Below are 14,345 nucleotides of genomic sequence, written 5' to 3' on the forward strand. Positions count from 1 at the left end.
CCACACAGTCACATTATATACTGCCAAAAAATAGAAATCTAGGGAATATAAATTTTCCTTTGAGGAAAACGCGGCTATTTGTCAAAAGAAGTAAACCTCTAAAAATGTGTTCCAGTAGAACATGCTCGTGCCTTAAATGTGACTGACACATGACTGACACTAGTTCAGATCTGTAGTCGGTTCACAAACCCTTTTTTTTTTAGATCCAAATAGGACATTCCAAATCTTTTTCAGTTAGAAAATAAAGCCCATTGGGTATTTTAAATGGAAATATTGTGGAATGCAGAATCAATGTTTCCTGGATTGCACACAAAATGTACTTTCCTCTCAGGATTCTGTAGCCCAAAAAAATCCATATACTACCATTTTTGGCCGGTGCTGAGAACTTACGTGGAAATTAGTGGTTTACGGTCTTTTCTCCTTTGTCTGATTTTCATTAAATGTGAACTTTGTTTGGATAATTTTGCTAATTCTGATGGAGGAGAAAATGCTAGATTTGATTTATTCTACTTCTACAATAATATTTACACTTAGGGCAAATCCTCATTAAACTATTAGAATCCAATTTTTCGGCATTCATTGTTTTTAGTTTTAGTTTAATTGTTTTATTCTAGATTATTCAAAATGTGGCTGTGCTTTTGCTACTACGCGTTCCAAAACATCAATGTTTTTCTCTCATCTTGCTGATCTCCGTTGGTTGCCCATTGGAAAGAGCATTCAATTCAGGCCCTTTGTTTCACCTTTTGTGCATTTGCCTATACTGGCCTAATCTTTCTTTGACAGCTCCTCAAACCCAACCACATCCTTACAGGAACTTTGAGGTCCTCAAACTTCATATTTGCCTGAGTACCTAGGATGGTGAAAACTAGACAGGAGGATGAGCCTTTTGTTTCCTGGATTCAAAACTCTGGAATTCCCTCCCTCTGACCCGCAACCCTGTGCTATTAGAGCAGCTTTTAGAAAGAAATGGAAGCCTTGATTGTTCTAAGTTCCCACGATTTTCTCAATCATGGTTTGTTGGAAGCGCTGGAGAGCCTTTTCTTGGTAGACATGCACTTTAAAAATTATAAACATAAACAGCTTTCAATATATTTGACCAAGTATTGCACAAATAACCAGTAGCCATTTATTTTCTTCACCCGCTAAATCAAATTCTGAATATATTGCAATTAATCATTTACGTGATCAAATAATAGCTTCAGATATCACACATTCATAACCCACTAGAGGGTGTTTCACCTTTGTCCAGTTTCCATATCAAAAGGTTTTGATTCAAAGTAAGTTGACTATCAGGAAGTAGCACATTGTAATCATCTACGTGAAGATCGGCCATTGTTGATATCAAAGATTCGACTTATATTTGTCACACATGGATAATATTTATGTGGTTAAGGAAAGAGTGTCATCAACCCCATAGAATCTATATTAAATGTATATAAAGTCACTATACCTTGATTCCGTAAGAGAGGCGCATGTGGGTCCGCAGGGCAGTCAACCCCCCAGGGGCAATGCCAAGCAGGAAGGGCTCGCCGTATCTGTGTGCCACACAACAGCCTAGGATGGTAGGACAGCACATCCCAAGGCAGCCTGGAAAAAACAAAAACATACCATATCAGCATACTCTTAGGTTGCCAAAGGATACTCTCGGCTTTAGATTATATTTGAACGTCAAGGGATACAGTTTAAGGACCCACTTCCAGGTGCAAGACCTGTGTGATCTTAAACAAATCCCTTGGTCTTTCTGAGCCCTATTTGCTATACTGTATTGCAGTATGTATACAGTGCTGTATCCCCTTTGTGGGGTACATTCCAACCGCATGGATTGGCATGCACCCACAAACACCTACATATAAACATGGAGGACAGCAACTTTTTTGATGAGTTTTATGAAAATTAATTATTTTATTGGCCATGACTTTTTATTCTCAGTATCTTGTAATGGGGGAGTATACTAATTCTGTGATTGCAGTGTAATAGCTTTTATAATATTGCGATAAGATGCTTTGATCCTGGTGCTATTGTTATTTTTGACCTTTTATGGTTGATTGACCGAATAAAGTTGTTTGACTGTAAGATGGTGGACAAGCACTGTTGCCTCCTGATGATCCCTTGCAGGCTCTTTTCATATTGGAGTCCATCAACAAAGATATTTTCATTCATGTCTGGCCTGTGGTGAAGCTAAGAAACAGCTATGGACCTGGAGATTGAAGTTCTGTGCGTATTCGTTTCCTTCCAAAGGAGCCTTTTGAAATAGGTTAAACCACAGTGCAAACTGGTGTATATAGACTGTGTGAAGTTTACATTGAGAGTATGCCTCAACACCTAAATAGAAGGTCACTAAAGCCATCGCTGTTACACAGCCACTCACAGGCCTAACCTCAGTCATGACAAATGTTGGACAACCTTTTTATTCCATCAGCATTCCATCCTAGAACTGGTTTCAGGGCCAGCTCTTCAAGGCCATAAGCATATTAACTTGATTGTTGCCTCCATGGACTAGACCTAAATGGTGCTACAAACATTCTAGAAAAGAACACAAAGGGCATTTCAGAATTCCTAGCGGCCAATTTAAATTCCAAGGCACGCCGAACTTGCAAGATAAAACATTCAGGATCTGCCACTTACTTGTCAATTGCACTTCCTGCTGCCTTCCAGTCCATTTTAGGATCTACCTTCTCCCCACTCCCTGAAAAGAACCTGAATGTCCTCTGCACCTTGGTGTGGACAAGAGGTTTTTTTCTGGACAGAAAGTATTTTACAATAATTCACTTATATGTTGTTCACTCGTGTGAGCAAGGCTTCATTGTGAAATTCAGCATATTTCATACTTGTCTATTCCTCTGAAGCACTTCTAGGGTGGGGGAAGGCTCATCTTGCCTTACCTCTAGAAGGCTTTTACAATCCTGCACTGAAGTCCTTCTCCATAAAAAAAAGGAGAAATAATTTTAAAAAGGTCACCTACCCTCCTAAAGAAACATGTCATAAATCATGTAAACACTGTGCTACAATGGACTTATAAACACTAGAGTCTATATCTGAAAAAACATTATATTAGAAGACTTATATAAACCTAATAGGATCTCTTTGCTGCCCTTCATGATTGTGGCCATGCAATCTTGAATCCCTCCAGTACTGAATTCACAAAAAGAGGCAGCTTCTGTAATTTCTATGTACAGAAAGGCTCCTGCTATAGAAAACGGAAAGCGGTAAGAGCGGTTGTTTGAGATTCATAAATTTATATGGAATTTTGATCACATTGTGGAAGGTTTTTAATAAAGTCTTCCAAGTCACGTATCTTTCAAGAGACTTTACCAGTTTATATTCCAAATCAAATAAGCATTGTCAAATCACTGCCTGAACAAGACTGGCAAATGCTTGCAGTACACATTTTAAATGAAAAATACATTCACTGTGGTGGCTCGTTTGCTAGTGAAGCGTTTTTTGTAAGTACCAAACCTTTAATTGTGTCATGCATTTTTGCTGGTTTTAAAAACAATAAAACAGAAAGTAAATCCCCTTTTAACTGGGCACATGAGGTGCATGAAAAATAATTAGCTGGTATTTTAAGTTATAGTTAAAAATATAATAAAAAGCACACTTTCAACAATGTTCATCACTAAGAATAAGGACCTATTTTTAGTCAGATGTGAACAATGTGCAAATGTTTTATGCTTTCAGTCAATCTAAAGTAGATAAAGTAGGCTGCCCCGTTGTTTTATGTTGTTTGCTGTGGTGGGTAAAAGCAAAATGCAAATCATAATTAAACAGACCAATGAACGAAGGTTGCTGATAAAGAGCCTCTCTCTGTATGTGTATGATGCATTTTTTTTCAAACACAATAGTCTGGTGAAATACCTGAAGGTGTATCAATTGCCAGACCAAAAAAAACCCGGTAACTGTTTATTTCCCAAAAATGTAATATGATTAAAGAAAAACATTTAGGTCTCTATAATTTCATTTGTTTCCATGCAGCCGCCTTCCTTGGTGCACCCAAGCAGTAGAGTGGTGGATAGCTAAGCAAGAGAACTACAAAAGGCCACGACACTCAAAGGCAGCAAGAGTTGGGGGCACAGCCAGAGTAATGCTGGAGATTACAGGGGCACTTCAGCACATCAATAGGTGAGGAAATAGGCTGTTTAGATAGGTATTTAGGTCTGAGCAAACCGTGAAACACACCCCTGCCTTATGGCCATCGCCAGGTACTGAATGCATAATGTACATTCCCTATATTGGGACAGTCTTTATCTTCTGAAGCAACGTGTTGCTGCAAGGCAAAACACGTGTGTCGAACAGGCCCATAGGGCAATCTGGTGGTCATGTTTTTTGGCTGTCTGTGGACCTGTTTTATGGTCTGGTGGGCTGGTTTATACTGTTGATTTCCCTGATATTATCACCACAATCATTGTATGCAGCAAGCATAAACGCCTGCATTCTGCCATGCTTTGTAAAACACCTGTACAGCGTGTCTTTACAAGTTCAAAACTGACCCAATTTGCAAATATAGGCAACTTTTGTTTGCTTTTTGACTCGCTAACGGGGGGCACATTTATTTTGGTACTTGGGCCCATTTTCTGCCCCAGTCCAACCCTGGAATGCACCCCTACAAATAAACACAATTTAGAGCACCTAGAAGCCTAGGGGGCTTATTTCCGAGGGGCGTGCGCCACCGGAGTGTCACTTTTTTGACGCTCCGGCAGAGCAAGCCACTCAATCATAACTATGAGGCAATGCAACGCAACAACCCTGCATGGCTCTTCATGGACTCATAGATATGGAGTAAGACAAAGCAGCACATGTTGCTGCCATGCCTTACTCTGTATCAAGAAGGAGGTCCATGGGCGTTGCAGTGAGTTTTCCCATGCAACACCCATGGATTTTGATACTGCCCCAGATTTACTTAATCACATAAACCTGGGGCAACGCCTGGGGTTTGCTTGTACAATTGATGGGTGCTTTTGATGATGATCTTTGATCACACAGCTTAGGCCCTGTGACCATTAACTGGGGGTGAGTGTTTGTATTGTCAACGCTCCGTACATCATCACCTTTGGTTTTTCTTTGTTCGCCCTAAGTTGGCAGGGTATGCTCAGACGTGAGTCCCTTGCTCACTTTGCCACTGGATTCAAGCAAGCCTGGCTGAAGACGGCTGGAATGCCAGAAACCGGTCCTGGGAAGCTTGATTCCGGTCCAGGGAAGACATGGCTTGGCAGTTCGGGCTGGACTGTTCCCATGAGGCACAGGGTCAGACTGATTTGCATATGGCCATGTCTGAACTGGGGTGGCGGAGTGAGCTAAAGAACGGTGATGGATTAAACCCAGATCAGTTGACTGGGGGTGAGTGTTTGTATTGTCAACGCTCCGTCCATCATCACCTTTGGTTTTTCTTTGTTCGCCCTATGTTGGCAGGGTATGCTCAGACGTGAGTCCCTTGCTCACTTTGCCACTGGAGTCAAGCAAGCCCGGCTAAAGACGGCTATATGCCAGAAACCGGTCCTGGGAAGCTTGATTCCGGTCCAGGGAAGACATGGCTTGGCAGTTCGGGCTGGACTGTTCCCATGATGCACAGGGTCAGACTGATTTGCATATGGCCATGTCTGAACTGGGGTGGCGGAGTGAGCTAAAGAACGGTGATGGATTAAACCCAGATCAGTTGATTGGGGGTGAGTGTTTGTATTGTCAACGCTCCGTCCATCATCACCTTCGGTTTTTCTTTGTTTTTCCCTGTGACCATTTGTGCCACAAAGGACACAAGGGTTTGGCGCCCTCGTTACAGGGGCTGCTCGTACTTTGTTTGATTGAGAACTGCGACTGCATGCCTTGGTTTGGTTTTTGCTCTCCTTGTTGTAGAAACTATATTTGTCCTGTGATCTATGTCAAAGGAAACTAGGGTTTGGCCCCCTCATCACGGAGGCTGTTTGTACCTTAATTGATTGAGCGCTGTAATTGCATGCTTTATGCTCTCCCAGTTGTAGCATCGGTATTTACCCTGAGGTTTAATTGCTTTGTAAGTGACCATTGAGTAAGGGTTTACACTCGGCACATCCTCATGTTACACTATTTCCTTGATTTATCGGACTTACCTTTGCTTGATTTAATTTGGTATGGTCCATTATTAATTACGTTTCAAATGGTATCATTGTTTTTGCAACATATTGTCCTGATGATGGCCCTGGTCAATTTTACCTTGGGTTGAAACGTTGACCTCTACTCATGTAATATGGACTGTAAAATCATTTGTTATATTCACATACTGTAATTCCAGTTCTGTTGTCAAAATCAATGAATGGTTCTCTTAGGCTTAAATTACTAAAATTAATGGCAGCCTCTTGCTCTGTATAATCGTTATCAGTATTATTTGGGTTGCTTCCATGCAATGTCTTTGATTAAAATTCTCTTTGTGACAATTCCTCAATTTTCTGAACTATATATATTTTTAAGTAATGACTCTTTATTTGTCATCTGTTCAAACTGAAGGAATAACTGTGTACTCCTTTTCTGACTTGTGTTTGTGATTACAGATCCATTTTGTTTTGAGTTACCTGTGTGTTAGGCTTACTTATACTTTTAATTAAGATGTGTTTTCATTCATGTTTACAGCTTCAGTCCTCTCTCAGCTGAGGTTATCCCAAGTGAACTATATTTTTGTTCATATATAACTACCCTGGTTCTTAGGGTTACCGAGTTGACTCCCTGATTTGTTATTATTGCTCTACTCTGTGTCTAGGAGGCATGCCATGGCCAATGGGGTAGGTTTTCCAATGCAACACCCGTAGATTTTAACACTGCCCCAGATTTACTTAATCAAGTAAACTTGGGGCGGCGCCCAAACCTTTCGCCTCCCCAGATCAGGTGTAACAAGGAGAAAGAATTGTATTTCTCCTTGTTTTTTCCTTATAGAAAGAGGGAAAGGCCTCTCAGGATTTTTTGTGCAGGAAGGTGCCCCTTCCTGCACAAAAACAATCCTATCTGCAATCGAGGCACTTTTGCACCATGGTGCAAGGGTGCCTAAGTTGTTGCTAGGTAGCAAATTGTGCACCAGCACAGCGGGAAAGGACAGATATGCACCATATTTAATAAATACGTTGCATTCCTGCCCTTTCACATTGGCATTGGGCAGCACAACAAGAAGACTTGTGGCGCTACCCTACGTCCATTCCTCATAAATGAGGCCCCTGGCTCTTTTTTAGCCAGATTGCGAATCTATTTAAAATAACGACTTGTTTCTTTGTTTTTCCCCTTTTGCCATGCATAGCGCTTTAAACTTGTGAAAATCCCTATAAAGTCCCACTGTAAAAGCATTTAGTTATTTCATTTGTTCTATTTCCCAGTCAGAAGTGGCAGTTACTTACATATGCCGCAGTCATCGCAACAGTCAAACATGCCGGAGCCCCATTCTCCGGTCGGCGATATAGAAACTCCAGAGGCTGCGCCAGGCTGCTGAGTGACCACAGACATCGCTTTCGTAGAGATTTTACACCGGTCAGAACGGATCCTTAAACTGAAATAACAGGTGCGTTTTAAAGCAAGCACATTTTCACAAATGTAGCCCTTGTTGACACAGTTTGGCACTCTAGTCACTAAAACGTATTACAAGGCAGGGCCACAAATGGAATATATAATTAGGCCTATTAGTAATATGCCTGTGAAACAGTCGCCGCTTGCATTAATCGCAGGTGGAGGTGCGGGGGGTAGTGTGGAGGGGGGCAGGGCAGTGGGGTGCCGTGGAAGGGGTAGGGCGGAGGTAGCGTGGGGAGGAGGGGGGGGTTAATTTAATATATTTTTTTAACTTACCTGTCCCCCAGCCGGGTCCCGTGTTTTCTCTGCACCTGCTCCTGCTTTCCTGCCTCTGGCAGGAACAGCAAGCAGGCAGCCTCCCTCCCCTAAGCCAATCACAACACTGCAATGGCAGCGTTGTGATTGGGGGAGGCCATTTTTTCCATGTAGGCTGCATTGCAGCCTGCATGGAGAAAGGGCAGAGTGTGCATGACTGGTTTGGGTGGCCCCAGAGGGCTGACCAAACAGTCATTGCGCCCTCAGGAGTGGCCACACCACTCCTCCCCAGCTCGCAGAGCAGCCCCGCCCACCCACCCACATGCAACCAAACCCTTCTGCTTTCTCACAGTGCGAGAAGCAGAAACCCAAAATAGTAGGTATTATCATGTTATGTTTTTGCTTTTCGCACTGCGAGAAAGCATTGGGGCGATGCTCCACCGCCCTAGTAGAGGAGGCGCCCCTACTGTGAAACAACTTAAAATAACCTCACCAAAGAGATCCTTTCAAAGGTTTGTGGTTTTCGATCAGGCGCAGCCAGCCACGACTAAAAGTGAAATGAAGTCAAAAAGATAGCTCAGTGGCTGCCTGTGCCTGCTGCTGCAGAGACCTCTGCTCAAACTGAAGGTTAATGGGTTCAAGGCCATTGAGTTCTACTCATGTATTAACTCCTCTGATTTGATTAAGTAAACCCCATTGCATTTGAGATTTGGTAACAGATGTTTCTGACACTGCTGCTCTCACTGTCAAGAACTGTCAAGAACTATTCTATTCTTAAAGCACTTATATAGCGCATAGCTACCCGTAGGCATCCCAGTACTGGTACTGGGAACTGCACCCTCTCTACTAAGACACACAAAATGGAGCTACTTCACACTGGGGGCCTCATTTGGCATAGGGTAGCAGCACAAGTCCTCTAGCTGTGCTACCCTACGCCAACGTGAAAAGGCAGGAATGCCGCGTATTTATCAAATACGGTGCATTACTGTCCATTCCCCCTGAGCTGGCGTACAATTTGCTGCCTAGAGCCAATGCAGGCACCTTTACACCATGATGCAATGATGCCTCCGTTGCAGGCACCTTCCTGCAAAAAAACAATCCGGAGAGGCGTTTTCCTCTTTACATGTGTGCTGCATTCTGTAAAGAGGAAAAATTGAGGAGAAATAAAAATATTTCTCCTCATTAAGCCTACTCTGGGGAGGCGTAAGGTTTTGGCACGGCTCCAGATTTACTTAATTAACTAAATCTGGGCCAGCATCAAAATCCATGGGTGTTGTATGGGAAAATCCTCCCGCAACACCCATGAAACGGCTCCTTGATGCAGAGTAAGGAAAGGAAGTGACTTGCACTGCTTTGTCTTACTCAATGTCTATGAGGCCATGCAAAGCCACGCAGACTGGCTTTGTGTCGCCTCATAAATATGATTGAGAGGCTTGCGCTGCCGGAGGATCAAAGAAAAGGGATGCTCCAGCGGCGCAAGCGTCTCATAAATCAGCCCCCTGGTTTGCACAACATGCCAGGAAACATTTCAGGGACACAACTACGCCGAGTACATTATCTTACTGTGTTAACAATATATTCATTCCAGGACACCCTTTTCATTCTCAATGAGTATATTCGTGTCAGTGGAATGTGTAGTAACTACTTATTTCAGAAACAACTGTGTTCATTACCTTCCTGGTGAACCTGTATCGCAAGTTTCAAAGAGGCTGGGGTGTGGGTCAAAATTGGGGACAACACTCACCAAAGAGATCCCTTTAGGGCAGTAGTCTTCAAACTTGTTAATGTAGTGACCCCCACCCCCTCCATGGGAAAAAATGAATGGAAAAAATAATTGGGCCACCCAGAGGTTTTCCCAATTATTCTATTAAATCATCAATGTTTAAATATGTCTAAACTTATTTAACATTGCAGTTAAGTTCAGTTACCCCTTTTAAAAATGCAATCAAATTAGGGTGACCAGATGTCCCGGATTTCCTCAGACAGTCCCAGTTTTCAGAGGACTGTCCTGTGTTTCAACACTTTCCTTAATTTCAAATACATGTCCCGGTTTTTGGGACAAAGGTCAGATCAGCCTGCAAAGGACAACTGAAAAGGTATACTATCAATAAGTAATTTCTCTCTGTCGTTCAGGTAGCACAGAGGAAGTCGATTGCATGCTCCCAGCAGAGAGGAGACCGAGTGGGGAGAAGGGCAGGGATTTATTTGGCATTAGCTATGACAGAACCTCTACCCTGAGACTCCCTGCCCTCCTCCCCACTCTGTCTCCCCTCTGCTGGGGACATGCAGCTGACTTCTGTCTGCACTGCCTGAAAGAAACAGAGAAATTACTTAAAGATAGTGTATAATATCTACTTATGGGGACATATAGGCACACACAGACACGTGCACACAGACACACACCCACTCCTGCCCTCCCACGCAAAAATCGGGAAAGGCCAAATGCTTTAGTCCTTCTTTTATGTTTGGCCTGTCCCGGTTCTTACTTTTCAAAATCTGGTCACCCTAAATCAAAAACATGATTACCAAACATACTATTCTGGTCAAAGCACTGTTATCAGCACGATGCGACTCTTGCCCACAGCCTGGGGCACCCCTTGGGATCAATTAAGGGCACTCTAGTAGCTCACGCCTCCCAGTTTGAAGAACTCTGCTTTAGAGGGTCTATGTAGGTGATAGAAGCATGGATAGTGTAGGACACAATTAACAAGTCATTTATTTAATGCACAAAACAAACAAATTATCTTATGTGGCTTAAGTGCTGCCATACTGTACTAATGGTAGATTGAACGCTGTAATTATGCAAAAATAACAATAATTAAATGCTGGCATTATTAACTATCTCCATGGCACCTATTTTATTCATCTCAGAAGGATGAAAGGCTGATCGGGATATGCCAGTATTCAAACTTGGAATCTCCAGTTTACAGACAAACTTCGTCGCCAAGCAAGCATCCAACTGACTCCCTGAGCTGTCTCCTTGTGAACGCTTCAGCTATAAACTTTTTTTTATTGACTAACTACACTATGGGTCCAGCGCACAACGCCCATATGGCTCAAAGGGCTTTAGTCCCCTATCCCCCCGGTCGTGTGTCTTAGCCCAGGCTGCTGCAGCGCGAGCTGCTGTGGGTTCGGCTGGTCAGTGTTTGGAGTCTTCTCCGGCACGCCCGAATCTTTAACAGGTCCTTAAAGATCATTTGCATATTTACATACTTTTGTAAACTGGTTACTGAGGCTTAGTTTATTTTTCTGATTCCAGTAACCCCTGGGCCACACTCTGCCTATTCCTTACATTTCTATTTTATATATACTGCTGTAGTGTGAGAATGCATTTCATGAAAAGGAATATAAAGTAGGGTTGCCAAAAGAAAAATGCCAGCCATGTGTTGTTTAAAGAGCCCGCAAAGACCTTGATTTGACACTAAATAGGGTTATAAATAAAAAAGTATGTATTCATTTGTAATGTGACTTTTCTGTATGTGATCTCTTTAATTATCAGTCATGGTTCATTCAGGCAGCCCTAGAACACAATTAAAAGTGCTTTCTATTTATATTTGCTGTTCAAAGTATGCACAGATAAGTGCTGAAAATACGGCTTTAGGTGACTGTTTATTTTTGTACTGTCTAGGACTTCAAAATAATGAGCTAGCAACCCTAATCATAAGAGTGAAAGTTTGTTGCAGGATCAGCACATTATTTTTTTCCTCCACCTTCAATCCCTGATTAATGCCATAATAGCAATAGTTTAACTTATATCTGAAACCCTACGCCACCGTCAGTAGCATGCTTAGTTACTTCAAGTGTCTGGGAATTCACCATACATTCGTACAACTCGCTCCTCATTCTCGCCCTTCACTTTCACGCTCACCCTGCACTCCCAGCAATCACAATGCACTCACACTGATCACCATGCACTCACACACCACCCACCCGCTCACCCTGCACTCACAGTGATTACTCTGCACTCACAATGCTTTTGTGCTGTTCATCCTGTACCTCACCCTGCACTCATGTGATACTTCACTCATCTGTCCCCCTCACTGCTAAATCTGCAATCTCACTCAAACAAATCCATCACTAACCATGCATTCATTCGTCCCACTCTGCAAGTATATCCGCACCCAAATTCATAGGGTCCCCTCACTCAGCCTGCAGTCACTCTTCTTACCTACTCTCAAACTGTTGCATCGCTCCCTGTGCACAAGGGCACTCCTGCCACCCACACAGCACAGAGGGTTTATGTGCCTGCTTCAAAGAAAGTGTTCCAGGCAGATCACAGAACTGAGTGGGAGTAAACTATGAATAGCGCTATAAAATGAAATGTTTGTCAGAAAGGGGCTATAGAGAGAATAGGTGCATTGTTGGTGAGTGGTAGTGAGTGAGAGAATTCATGGAAAAGGAGGAAATGGGGTAGGGGCGCCAAAAAAGACGGTTGCATCGTATGCGACCAGTGCTAGGGCCAGCCCTGGCTGGGAGTGTTAGTCCCCCCCACCCCCTGACGGTCGGGTGCAGTTGTGCCCCTGCTATGGGCACAGCTAACCTCTTAACCAACGACTAGGAAAATACCTCAAAGCATCTACAGGAGTGTGAAGCGCTATACAAACAGGGCTAAAATCGGGGTACCACGAGGGTGGACGGCATCCCCCCACTTATTTTACCAGGAGCTCGACAACTGGAGCAAATGGGGCCACACCTTTACTCTTTGGCCTCTCTGGGGCAAAATCCGAGCTCATTCAGAACGCTGCTCCCACGCTGGCTTCTCTGATGTAATGGCATCTAAGGGGTGAGCGAGGGGATGCAGGGAGTCTGATGGTGCAAGCCACCTTTCGTGACATCACTTCTTGTCGTGATGTCAGCGTCCCCCACTTCTTTTTTTAGGACTTGTGCCCAGTATACAAATGTGACAAGGCGGTATAAAACACGAAATATTAGTTGGGCAAGGATTAGCCAACCATCTAGTGATCCAGAATGGTACCCACTCATGAATGGCGGAGGTGTGGTGATTTGGTTACATCTGTTCGCTAAGGATCTGGAAGCTCTACATTCTGATATTGGCTTCCGCACTTCGAGGAATCGCGTGATTTTGGGCAGATCACTATCTCCCAGCGCTTAATGTGAAGCTCGTGTTTTATTTAGTTTCTGTGCTCGGCACCCGCACTTAATTGACAACACCCGCACTTGCTATAGTCCACATGGTGGCGATATTTGACTAATTTCGAAATGAGCAGAATAACAATTATTTAATATTTTAATATACATTAAAAATAAGTAATACCTGCCACCCATGCCATTCTTGTAGCTTTAGGTGGCTTGGAATCGTCTGAATTGTCACTCTGGTAGGAGTGTGATGGTCAGTTGTGCTGGTGCTGTGACAGCACTGGCAGCAGGAGCAATAGCTGGTGCAAGCTACAGTGGCCTGGTAAGTACTGATGTCTCCCTGTGTCTCAGTTCAGTTATGTGAGCAGTTAAGAATCGGTTCAGTGCGAGTAATACATGCTATGTAAAACCGCAGGGGTTTAAGACATGTTTGCAGCCAGAGGTGTTAGAATGTTGTACTCTGAATCATGCGTCTCCCTCACCACAGCTTAACCTATTCTGTTAAGCATTTCTGGATTGAACAACCAAACACCAGGAAACGTACACAGTCTTGTGATGGTACTCCAAGCTCTGTTCGAACGGGCGCCCAGACAGGGATAGCGCTACGATGCAATTGCGAAGATGGGGAACGCTATACAAATGCCAGCCGCAGCATTACCTCTTATTAGCTAAGTGGCAATGGGATACTGTCCACTTCCGTATGACGTTGTTCAAGTTGATGTGGAAAACCTATTCTGTCTCTCTGCAATGTTCTTCAGAAACTTTGTACAAAGCATCCCCCTCCCCCAAAGTAACTTTGCCCTTATTCCGACTTCAGAAGTGTTCAAAAGCAACCAGTAATAAGGGTTATCAGACGAAGCTCACATGGATTGTCAAAGGTAGCCGATATATACATGCAGGGCTTTTTATATCAACCAACAACCAACCATCAGCAGTGTGGCTTTTTACATTTATGAATGTTTCTTCGATCACTAGAAACTAGGAACAACAAAACACAATGGGGCAGATTTATGAAGGCCTTGCGCCACCGGTGCGTCACTTTTTCCCATGTTAAAAAGGACGCAGGGCCTTCATAAATCTGCCCCAATATACAGAGGCTAGAGCCGAAAAAAACCACAAACGCATAGAAGCCAGAAACAAGACGGGGCACTTACCTTGGACTGCCTGTGGGCTGTATGGGAGATCACCGAGGAGCAACTATTTAAAATAGGGGAAAAAGGGAAATTGCAAATCGTTGCGTAAGTGGAAAGGATACCAGAGACCACATCCTTCAGTGGCCCACTTTCGTTCAGCTCTCGGGGTGTGATGTCACGACACCGCCTTATCGTTAAACGGTCCTTGCGGGCTCCTGGGGCCGGAAAGACGAGTGACAACACAGGCCATGTGGAAAGATTACAGTGGCGGCCGGCTGTGCGCACCCAGAGGCACTGGGATAATGAAGAGCATGGCAGTAGCGTAGGCCGTGAGCCATGGGCCCC

At 43.6% G+C, this 14,345-nt stretch overlaps 1 long non-coding RNA gene across 1 annotated transcript in view; it reads right to left on the reverse strand.

Annotated features, from left to right (window-relative positions):
* LOC144824767 (uncharacterized) overlaps positions 1 to 14,136 on the reverse strand; it is a 46,682-nt gene extending 32,546 nt beyond the window's left edge. Inside the window, exons 1-3 of the long non-coding RNA XR_013609105.1 lie at positions 14,022 to 14,136; positions 7,350 to 7,498; positions 1,451 to 1,587 (exon numbers count right to left, since the gene is read on the reverse strand). This is a non-coding gene — a long non-coding RNA (uncharacterized LOC144824767). The remainder of the gene's footprint in view (positions 1 to 1,450; positions 1,588 to 7,349; positions 7,499 to 14,021) is intronic.
* Between the last annotated feature and the right edge of the window lie 209 nt (positions 14,137 to 14,345).

The sequence above is a fragment of the Lissotriton helveticus genome, chromosome 3_1 (genome assembly GCF_964261635.1).
Source record: "Lissotriton helveticus chromosome 3_1, aLisHel1.1, whole genome shotgun sequence".
NCBI classification, from domain to species: domain Eukaryota; kingdom Metazoa; phylum Chordata; class Amphibia; order Caudata; family Salamandridae; genus Lissotriton; species Lissotriton helveticus.